Genomic DNA, 10,978 nt, shown 5'->3' with positions numbered 1-10,978 from the left:
CTTGTGGTGCCCCAGGACAATTATAATAGTAACCTCAAAAATCACTGATTACAGATTACCATAACAGATATAACAATAATGAAAAAGTTGGAAATACTGCAAGAATTACCAAAATGTTACACAGAGACAAGAAGTAAGCAAACGCTGTTGGAAAAGCAGTGCTGATAGACTTGCTTGACATGAGTTGCCACAAATCTTTAATCTGTAGGAAAAAAATGCTATATCTGTGAAGTGCAATAAAGCAAAGTGCAATAAACCAAGGTGTACCTGTATATGTCTTCTCATTGTAGATGATATATACAATGAAGAGTATGCAAAACAAAATGCTAAGCCTCTCTTTTGCTTTCCACCCTTCTATTCTATATTCTTTCCTAACTATAACTCCTATAACTAGTGTTACAGATTCTTGCATCCTCTTTTCTATTTATGAATATGGATTCATACACATTGTTATATGAAAACTTATGCATACAAATAAATGTCTATTAGAGTTCTCCAGAAAAACAGAACCAATAAAAATATATATACACACACATATATATGTGTCTGTCTATATATGTATATGTGTGTATATGCATATATATATGTGTATGTGTGTGTGTGTGTGTATTTAAAAAACAGTCATGATGTTTTGTTCAACAATGGACCACATATACAACAGTGGTACCATAAGATTATAATGAAGCTGAAATTTCCTATCACATAAATACTTATGTTACTATTTCCTTACACTATTCAGCACAGTAACATTTGTACAGATTTGGAGCCTAGAAGCAATAGCCTAGGCTACATGCTGTGGGCTATTGCTCCTAGGTTCCAAATCTGTACAAATGTTACTGTCGTGAATAGTATGTAGTAGGCTATATCATCTAGGTTTATATAAATACACTCTATGCTGTTCATACAGTGGCAAAACCACCTAATGATGCACTTCTCAGAATGTATCCCTCTCAGCTGATGCACGTGTGTGTGTGTGTGTGTGTGTGTGTGTGTATACACTAAAGCAATTTATAAGGTATTGGCTCATGTAATTATGGAGGTTGAGGGCTCCCATGATCTGCTGTCTGCAAGCTGAAGACCCAGGAAGGCCAGTGGTGTAGTCTGAAGATTTGAGACCTGGAGAGCCAATAGTGTAGATTTCAGTTCATGTCTGAAGATGTGAGACCCAGGAGTATCAACGGCAAGAGGAGATCGATGTTCCAGCTCAAGCATTTAGGCAGAGAGAGGGAGTGCCAATCATCCCTTCCTCTACCTTTTTTTTCTATCCAGAGCCTCAATGCATTGGATGATGCCCATCCACATTGGGCAGAGTAATCCTCTTTACTCAGTCTACAGATTTAAATGCTAATCTCTTTTGAAAACACTCTCACAGACACACCCAGCAATTATGTTTAACCAGATACCTGGACATCCTGTAATTCAGTCACATTAATGATAAAATTAACTATCATGACATGAATATTTTAAAAATACATGGGATTAAATATGTAAATTTTGGTCTGTGATTTGCAATTTGCTGTTGTTTTTTTCTTAATATCATGCCGTATTTTTCTGTATTGGCCTATTTAGGGTTACCTCTATTTTTTTTTCACTGACTGTATAGTGTTCCATGGCATGAATGTGTCATTATTTAACCACTCCCTTTTTTGTGATCATTAGGATGTTTCTATTTTTTTTCTTTTTTAGCATTTCAAAACAATGACAAAATTAACATAAATGTGTGTGCATCTTTTATGTACTTAAAAGAGAATTTCTTTTGGATAGATTCCTAGAAATGGAATTGCCCAGTCAAAGAGCACACATGATTTAAGACTGGATAAATTCTGCTGGAGTTGATATTCAGCTGGTGCATACTGGGGACAGTGTGTTGGCAGGACCTTAACAACTGGTGGTAGCTGACATCTGTTCAGAAGAGCTAATGCCTGTGCCAAACTGGATGTTAAATTCTTGAATTTTATTCCTGACATTGCCTTTCAAAAAGATTTCATTAATTTATACTCATTTCAAAAGTGTACAAAAATGCCTGTTTCTTGCATTTCTCACACGTACCTAATTTTTTTAACTGTTGCCAATCTGAGAGATAAAAAATGATTAAAAGGAGTTGCTGTTCAATAGATAAGTTTCAGTTATGCAAGATGAATAACTTCCAGAGATCTGCTGTACAGCATTGTGCCTGTAGTTAGCAATACTGTATTGTGCACATATAAATTTGTTAAGAGGGTAGATGTCATCCTAAGTGTTCTTACCACAATAATACCCACCCCCTGATATTTTATTCTAAAACTTTGTAGTTCCCTAATAATCGGTGAGGTGGTTTCATCTCGTAAGTTTGTTGATCATTGCTGTTTCTTCTGGGAATTGCCTATTAATTTTTTGTGTTATTTGCTACTGGGCTGTTTGGCTTTCTTTAATAAAAGGTCAAGTAATTTTTATATATTATAGATCTTAAGCTTTTGTAGAATATACTACAGATGTTTTCTCTCTGTCAGTCACTTGTCCCGGACTCAGTTTTTAGTGTTTGTTATAAACAGGCTTTTAATTTTTATGAGCTAAAAACTGTCAGTTTATCCTTTAGGACATTTCTTCTTTACAGCTTGCTTAGGGAGGCCTTTTACATTCTAAAATTATAAAAATATCCTTCTGAATTTCCCCCTAACAAATGCACACACAAATTTAGTTCTTTAATCCATCTGTAGTTTGTAAATGCTGTATTCAATGTTGCAGCCCTAGTTATGGAACTGGGATCTAAATTTTTTTTTCCTTACAAACAGTTGATTGTCTTATACCATTTATTGAATAGTCCATGTCCTCCCTTCATTTTAAATATCAATTTTATTATAAATTTTATAACTAAAATTCCCATGTATGTGTGGGTATGCTTCTGGTCTCTATTCTATTGACTTGTTTTTTAATTTCTGCATGATACCAAATTGTCTCAATTAGTACAATATTTTAGTATGGTTTGCTATCTGGAGGGCAATATCTGCAGATGCTCAGTATAAACTTGGACTTTTTCTTGATTTAATTGTGTCTTCATATCTCAATTATCTAAAACAGTATTTTTGTTTTTTCCACTATTTTTCAGTTTTCTAGCTTTCAGCAGCTGAATTCTGATTGTACTCACTTGTCTCCAGTGCTTCAAATTTTTCATTGTTTTCCTACTTAAGTTGGTATTTCTTTTTTTTTTTTTTTTTTTTAATTTATTTTATTTTTTTATTTTTTTTTATTTTTTATTTTTTATTTTTTTATTTTATTTTTATTTTTTATTATACTTTAAGTTTTAGGGTACATGTGCACATTGTGCAGGTTAGTTACATATGTATACATGTGCCATGCTGGTGCGCTGCACCCACTAACTCGTCATCTAGCATTAGGTATATCTCCCAATGCTATCCCTCCCCCCTCCCCCCTCCCCACCACAGTCCCCAGAGTATGATATTCCCCTTCCTGTGTCCATGTGATCTCATTGTTCAATTCCCACCTATGAGTGAGAATATGCGGTGTTTGGTTTTTTGTTCTTGCGATAGTTTACTGAGAATGATGGTTTCCAGTTTCATCCATGTCCCTACAAAGGATATGAACTCATCATTTTTTATGGCTGCATAGTATTCCATGGTGTATATGTGCCACATTTTCTTAATCCAGTCTATCATTGTTGGACATTTGGGTTGGTTCCAAGTCTTTGCTATTGTGAATAATGCCGCAATAAACATACGTGTGCATGTGTCTTTATAGCAGCATGATTTATAGTCATTTGGGTATATACCCAGTAATGGGATGGCTGGGTCAAATGGTATTTCTAGTTCTAGATCCCTGAGGAATCGCCACACTGACTTCCACAATGGTTGAACTAGTTTACAGTCCCACCAACAGTGTAAAAGTGTTCCTATTTCTCCACATCCTCTCCAGCACCTGTTGTTTCCTGACTTTTTAATGATTGCCATTCTAACTGGGGTGAGATGATATCTCATAGTGGTTTTGATTTGCATTTCTCTGATGGCCAGTGATGATGAGCATTTTTTCATGTGTTTTTTGGCTGCATAAATGTCTTCTTTTGAGAAGTGCCTGTTCATGTCCTTCGCCCACTTTTTGATGGGGTTGTTTGTTTTTTTCTTGTAAATTTGTTTGAGTTCACTGTAGATTCTGGATATTAGCCCTTTGTCAGATGAGTAGGTTGCGAAAATTTTCTCCCATGTTGTAGGTTGCCTATTCACTCTGATGGTAGTTTCTTTTGCTGTGCAGAAGCTCTTTAGTTTAATTAGATCCCATTTGTCAATTTTGTCTTTTGTTGCCATTGCTTTTGGTGTTTTGGACATGAAGTCCTTGCCCACGCCTATGTCCTGAATGGTAATGCCTAGGTTTTCTTCTAGGGTTTTTATGGTTTTAGGTCTAACGTTTAAATCTTTAATCCATCTTGAATTGATTTTTGTATAAGGTGTAAGGAAGGGATCCAGTTTCAGCTTTCTACATATGGCTAGCCAGTTTTCCCAGCACCATTTATTAAATAGGGAATCCTTTCGCCATTGCTTGTTTTTCTCAGGTTTGTCAAAGATCAGATAGTTGTAGGTAAGCGGCGTTATTTCTGAGGGCTCTGTTCTGTTCCATTGATCTATATTTCTGTTTTGGTACCAGTACCATGCTGTTTTGGTTACTGTAGCCTTGTAGTATAGTTTGAAGTCAGGTAGTGTGATGCCTCCAGCTTTGTTCTTTTGGCTTAGGATTGACTTGGCGATGCGGGCTCTCTTTTGGTTCCATATGAACTTTGAAGTAGTTTTTTCCAATTCTGTGAAGAAAGTCATTGGTAGCTTGATGGGGATGGCATTGAATCTGTAAATTACCTTGGGCAGTATGGCCATTTTCACGATATTGATTCTTCCTACCCATGAGCAAGGAATGTTCTTCCATTTGTTTGTATCCTCTTTTATTTCCTTGAGCAGTGGTTTGTAGTTCTCCTTGAAGAGGTGCTTCACATCCCTTGTAAGTTGGATTCCTAGGTATTTTATTCTCTTTGAAGCAATTGTGAATGGGAGTTCACTCATGATTTGGCTCTCTGTTTGTCTGTTGTTGGTGTATAAGAATGCTTGTGATTTTTGTACATTGATTTTGTATCCTGAGACTTTGCTGAAGTTGCTTATCAGCTTAAGGAGATTTTGGGCTGAGACGATGGGGTTTTCTAGATAAACAATCATGTCATCTGCAAACAGGGACAATTTGACTTCCTCTTTTCCTAATTGAATACCCTTTATTTCCTTCTCCTGCCTGATTGCCCTGGCCAGAACTTCCAACACTATGTTGAATAGGAGCGGTGAGAGAGGGCATCCCTGTCTTGTGCCAGTTTTCAAAGGGAATGCTTCCAGTTTTTGCCCATTCAGTATGATATTGGCTGTGGGTTTGTCATAGATAGCTCTTATTATTTTGAAATATGTCCCATCAATACCTAATTTATTGAGAGTTTTTAGCATGAAGGGTTGTTGAATTTTGTCAAAGGCTTTTTCTGCATCTATTGAGATAATCATGTGGTTTTTGTCTTTGGCTCTGTTTATATGCTGGATTACATTTATTGATTTGCGTATGTTGAACCAGCCTTGCATCCCAGGGATGAAGCCCACTTGATCATGGTGGATAAGCTTTTTGATGTGCTGCTGGATTCGGTTTGCCAGTATTTTATTGAGGATTTTTGCATCAATGTTCATCAAGGATATTGGTCTAAAATTCTCTTTTTTGGTTGTGTCTCTGCCAGGCTTTGGTATCAGAATGATGCTGGCCTCATAAAATGAGTTAGGGAGGATTCCCTCTTTTTCTATTGATTGGAATAGTTTCAGAAGGAATGGTACCAGTTCCTCCTTGTACCTCTGGTAGAATTCGGCTGTGAATCCATCTGGTCCTGGACTCTTTTTGGTTGGTAAACTATTGATTATTGCCACAATTTCAGCTCCTGTTATTGGTCTATTCAGAGATTCAACTTCTTCCTGGTTTAGTCTTGGGAGAGTGTATGTGTCGAGGAATGTATCCATTTCTTCTAGATTTTCTAGTTTATTTGCGTAGAGGTGTTTGTAGTATTCTCTGATGGTAGTTTGTATTTCTGTGGGATCGGTGGTGATATCCCCTTTATCATTTTTTATTGCGTCTATTTGATTCTTCTCTCTTTTTTTCTTTATTAGTCTTGCTAGCGGTCTATCGATTTTGTTGATCCTTTCAAAAAACCAGCTCCTGGATTCATTAATTTTTTGAAGGGTTTTTTGTGTCTCTATTTCCTTCAGTTCTGCTCTGATTTTAGTTATTTCTTGCCTTCTGCTAGCTTTTGAATGTGTTTGCTCTTGCTTTTCTAGTTCTTTTAATTGTGATGTTAGGGTGTCAATTTTGGATCTTTCCTGCTTTCTCTTGTGGGCATTTAGTGCTATAAATTTCCCTCTGCACACTGCTTTGAATGCGTCCCAGAGATTCTGGTATGTTGTGTCTTTGTTCTCGTTGGTTTCAAAGAACATCTTTATTTCTGCCTTCATTTCGTTATGTACCCAGCAGTCATTCAGGAGCAGGTTGTTCAGTTTCCATGTAGTTGAGCGGCTTTGAGTGAGATTCTTAATCCTGAGTTCTAGTTTGATTGCACTGTGGTCTGAGAGATAGTTTGTTATAATTTCTGTTCTTTTACATTTGCTGAGGAGAGCTTTACTTCCAACTATGTGGTCAATTTTGGAATAGGTGTGGTGTGGTGCTGAAAAAAATGTATATTCTGTTGATTTGGGGTGGAGAGTTCTGTAGATGTCTATTAGGTCCGCTTGGTGCAGAGCTGAGTTCAATTCCTGGGTATCCTTGTTGACTTTCTGTCTCGTTGATCTGTCTAATGTTGACAGTGGGGTGTTAAAGTCTCCCATTATTAATGTGTGGGAGTCTAAGTCTCTTTGTAGGTCACTCAGGACTTGCTTTATGAATCTGGGTGCTCCTGTATTGGGTGCATAAATATTTAGGATAGTTAGCTCCTCTTGTTGAATTGATCCCTTTACCATTATGTAATGGCCTTCTTTGTCTCTTTTGATCTTTGTTGGTTTAAAGTCTGTTTTATCAGAGACTAGGATTGCAACCCCTGCCTTTTTTTGTTTTCCATTTGCTTGGTAGATCTTCCTCCATCCTTTTATTTTGAGCCTATGTGTGTCTCTGCACGTGAGATGGGTTTCCTGAATACAGCACACTGATGGGTCTTGACTCTTTATCCAACTTGCCAGTCTGTGTCTTTTAATTGGAGAATTTAGTCCATTTACATTTAAAGTTAATATTGTTATGTGTGAATTTGATCCTGCCATTATGATGTTAGCTGGTGATTTTGCTCGTTAGTTGATGCAGTTTCTTCCTAGTCTTGATGGTCTTTACATTTTGGCATGATTTTGCAGCGGCTGGTACCGGTTGTTCCTTTCCATATTTAGCGCTTCCTTCAGGAGCTCTTTTAGGGCAGGCCTGGTGGTGACAAAATCGGTCAGCATTTGCTTGTCTGTAAAGTATTTTATTTCTCCTTCACTTATGAAGCTTAGTTTGGCTGGATATGAAATTCTGGGTTGAAAATTCTTTTCTTTAAGAATGTTGAATATTGGCCCCCACTCTCTTCTGGCTTGTAGGGTTTCTGCCGAGAGATCCGCTGTTAGTCTGATGGGCTTCCCTTTGAGGGTAACCCGACCTTTCTCTCTGGCTGCCCTTAACATTTTTTCCTTCATTTCAACTTTGGTGAATCTGACAATTATGTGTCTTGGAGTTGCTCTTCTCGAGGAGTATCTTTGTGGTGTTCTCTGTATTTCCTGAATCTGAATGTTGGCCTGCCTTGCTAGATTGGGGAAGTTCTCCTGGATAATATCCTGCAGAGTGTTTTCCAACTTGGTTTCATTCTCCGCATCACTTTCAGGTACACCAATCAGACGTAGATTTGGTCTTTTCACATAGTCCCATATTTCTTGGAGGCTTTGCTCATTTCTTTTTATTCTTTTTTCTCTAGACTTCCCTTCTCGCTTAGTTTCATTCATTTCATCTTCCATTGCTGATACCCTTTCTTCCAGTTGATCGCATCGGCTCCTGAGGCTTCTGCATTCTTCACGTAGTTCTCGAGCCTTGGTTTTCAGCTCCATCAGCTCCTTTAAGCACTTCTCTGTATTGGTTATTCTAGTTATACATTCTTCTAAATTTTTTTCAAAGTTTTCAACTTCTTTGCCTTTGGTTTGAATGTCCTCCCGTAGCTCAGAGTAATTTGATCGTCTGAAGCCTTCTTCTCTCAGCTCGTCAAAATCATTCTCCATCCAGCTTTGTTCCGTTGCTGGTGAGGAACTGCGTTCCTTTGGAGGAGGAGAGGCGCTCTGCATTTTAGAGTTTCCTGTTTTTCTGTTCTGTTTTCTCCCCATCTTTGTGGTTTTATCTACTTTTGGTCTTTGATGATGGTGATGTACAGATGGGTTTTCGGTGTGGATGTCCTTTCTGTTTGTTAGTTTTCCTTCTAACAGACAGGACCCTCAGCTGCAGGTCTGTTGGAATACCCTGCCGTGTGAGGTGTCAGTGTGCCCCTGCTGGGGGGTGCCTCCCAGTTAGGCTGCTCGGGGGTCAGGGGTTAGGGACCCACTTGAGGAGGCAGTCTGCCCGTTCTCAGATCTCCAGCTGCGTGCTGGGAGAACCACTGCTCTCTTCAAAGCTGTCAGACAGGGACATTTAAGTCTGCAGAGGTTACTGCTGTCTTTTTGTTTGTCTGTGCCCTGCCCCCAGAGGTGGAGCCTACAGAGGCAGGCAGGCCTCCTTGAGCTGTGGTGGGCTCCACCCAGTTCGAGCTTCCTGGCTGCTTTGTTTACCTAAGCAAGCCTGGGCAATGGCGGGCGCCCCTCCCCCAGCCTGGCTGCCGCCTTGCAGTTTGATCTCAGACTGCTGTGCTAGCAATCAGCGAGATTCCGAGGGCGTAGGACCCTCCGAGCCAGGTGTGGGATATAGTCTCGTGGTGCGCCGTTTTTTAAGCCGGTCTGAAACGCGCAATATTCGGGTGGGAGTGACCCGAGTTTTCCAGGTGCGTCCGTCACCCCTTTCTTTGACTCGGAAAGGGAACTCCCTGACCCGTTGCGCTTCCCAGGTGAGGCAATGCCTCACCCTGCTTCGGCTCGCGCACGGTACGCGCACCCACTGGCCTGCGCCCACTGTCTGGCACTCCCTAGTGAGATGAACCCGGTACCTCAGATGGAAATGCAGAAATCACCCGTCTTCTGCGTCGCTCACGCTGGGAGCTGTAGACCGGAGCTGTTCCTATTCGGCCATCTTGGCTCCTCCCTCCAATATCTTAAGTTGGTATTTCTGGGCACAAGTTGCTTCTTCTCCTGTGGCTAAGTGTTTTATTGGTGGAGATATTAATGAATTAAGTTATAGGCAAGAATATTTTTTATAAAATATTATGAAATATTATGATTTTGTATAATAGTTTACAATGTTACAAAAGATTATTAGCTTGAGTTTTTAGGTTCACCTGATTCTTTTTGCAAGCCATGTAGTATTACATGGTATGAATGCTCCATAACTTATTCAACCACTCTATTTTTAGTGATTATTATATTTGCCTCAATTTTTCAAAATTTTCTTTTCCAAATAATGATGAAAAAAATCAATGTACATACATCTTTGTGCACTTAAAATGAGAATTTCTTTGGGATAGGTTCCTAGAAATGGAACTGCTGGGTCAATGAAATAAATGTCTGTGTTATTACAAGAGCAATGCTAATTACATTTAAGATGGCTAAGTCTTTTCTTCCTCACCCTCTCTTTTTGAGAAACTGGCTCCCAAGTAACAATGAGACTGAAGACAAAAGTGCAGAAATGTACTTATGAAACTCTAGGACGGAAGTAGAACCTGATATCACCCTAAGTGAGGATAAACAGGCGATGGAAGGGTGGAGGCTGACATGGTAGAGCCAGGGAAGACAATGTGGGCAGGGAGAATGGTGGCAAGAGAAAAGCTGAGTCCTCGAGGCTTTGAGAGGCACAAGGAGAACTGAGCTAGAGCAGCTCCAGACTTGGAGCTCAGGCAAATGGAAGGTGGAAGAAATCCTGACTGAGCACAGGGGGACTAAGTAACTGGTGAGGCCCCCACCGCCTCCCAAGTGTGCTCCCAGAATGCCTGCAGTTTGCTGCCCACAGAGGAGATTGTGGTGTCTTCAGAGAGGGCCGTCCTAGGAGAAAATACCTGACAAAATAGGCATCTGAAGCCTTGCATGCACTGACACCTCCACCAAATTCCAGACACGTGTTTATCTCCACCAGATGTTCCTTACATATCTCAAAATCCAAATCTGTACTCTATTTTGCCTCTTAAATCTGCTTTTTATACCCATTTTAATAGTAATACTGCCATCAGGCTAGTCTCTCAAGCCAGAAAACCCGGTCATCATTGATTCCCTCTTTGTACTTCTCAATAATGGAGTCTGTTAATTTTCAGTCCTTAAGAATCCTCCACATCTGTCCTGAGGACAACTTCCACTTTAGTACATGGCACAGAATCTCTCTGCAAGCTGATTTAACTAGTCTCCATCTTTCAGTCTGGCCTCATTAAACCTGTACTCTGAAGCCTGCAGGCGGCTGTACCTAAAATGAAAATCTGATCGTCATCCCCAGCCCCACTCAGAACCCTTGGGCTGTTGTTCTTACTACCTGTGGCACTTCCTCCCTCAGGCCCCCTGAAGGGTTCTAAAATTTTATATACTCCAGTGTTAGCTGAGCAGTGATCTTGAAATGCATATTCCTGGGCCCGTTTTAATTCAGTAAATGATCCTAGATGATTCTTTGCAAATGTTTTTGGCTTATAATAAGAAACTGGGGGCTACAGCATCCTGTAATAAATGCTTAAATTCCTTAACATGACATATATGGCCTTTAATGCCCTGCTTTTGCCCACCATTTGTCTTCTCACTTCCCATTTGTTTGTGTTTCAGGGTTATCGAACTGTTATTTCTCCCCCAGTCATACCATTTTGTTT

This window comes from Pan paniscus, chromosome 3, assembly GCF_029289425.2.
Source record: "Pan paniscus chromosome 3, NHGRI_mPanPan1-v2.0_pri, whole genome shotgun sequence".
In the NCBI taxonomy this organism is placed as follows: Eukaryota; Metazoa; Chordata; class Mammalia; order Primates; family Hominidae; genus Pan; species Pan paniscus.
The sequence above is the reverse complement of the archived record's forward strand: the minus strand, read 5'-3'. Positions refer to the sequence as shown.